Source organism: Urtica dioica, chromosome 11 (assembly GCF_054948205.1).
Source record: "Urtica dioica subsp. dioica isolate 48M chromosome 11, U.dioica_male_clone48M_v1_H2, whole genome shotgun sequence".
Taxonomy (NCBI): Eukaryota; Viridiplantae; Streptophyta; class Magnoliopsida; order Rosales; family Urticaceae; genus Urtica; species Urtica dioica.
In genome coordinates this window covers 14,996,490-14,997,373 of record NC_142766.1, presented here as the reverse complement: position 1 = coordinate 14,997,373, position 884 = coordinate 14,996,490, and positions in this window count along the sequence as shown.

Here is an 884-nt window from a genome sequence, read left to right as displayed (position 1 = left end):
TATATATAATATAATTTACTTTTGCCAAAAGTTGTAGGTCGTAAATCGTAATAATGACTATTTACTAGAAACGATGAGTCACCAAGTTGAGATCTGTGAGGGTTTTGTCGTTCCTTTTGTGCTCACCATGTAAATTTGATCTATGAGACCGCTTACTATAAATATCTAATTTGTTTTTTTTTCATCACTTAAAAGGCTTACGTGCATATGCAGGTCTACCTCGTATGTGTAGAAATAGGGTAATGGTGATAGAGTATTTCATTTACTCTTTTGTGTGGGTTACACTTCGCAACAGCACCGAAAAAGAAAAAAAAAATCAAAATCATGCATTTTCTTTTCGTGGAAGAGAAAAAAACGCGGCAAGAGAAATAAGCCTGTGAGCTTTGAGAACATTTTATTTTTGTGGATAACAGAGAGAAGTAAATCTCAGCACAATAAAAAAACAATCATAACTATTGTTGCAATAATATTAATCACTAAACATTGATTAATAGTAATATGTGACACCTCACCGACATACGCGAGTCGCGAATCAAAAACCATGTATTAATCAAATAAGCAATTGCCACCCTAACAAATAAAAATAAAAATAAAAGCTGATAAAAAAAATAAACACCTTACTAAGAATCCAGACTTCTATTTTTTTTTTCTTCTATTTCTTTTCTGTTCTTATAATTTACGCATTTCAAAAACCAAGCGTTAGAGAAAAGTAGTTGGAGACTCTACAAAAGGGCAGCATAGCGAGGTATCAGTTTCATCAACGGCTAGGAGTTGAAGCATGTCTCAGTGACGTACACGTGTATGTCTCTCATACGTTGATTATTCCAGAGAAGGTAATTTCATTTAAACAAAAAATGTAAAGGAAAAAAACCGTAAAATTCATT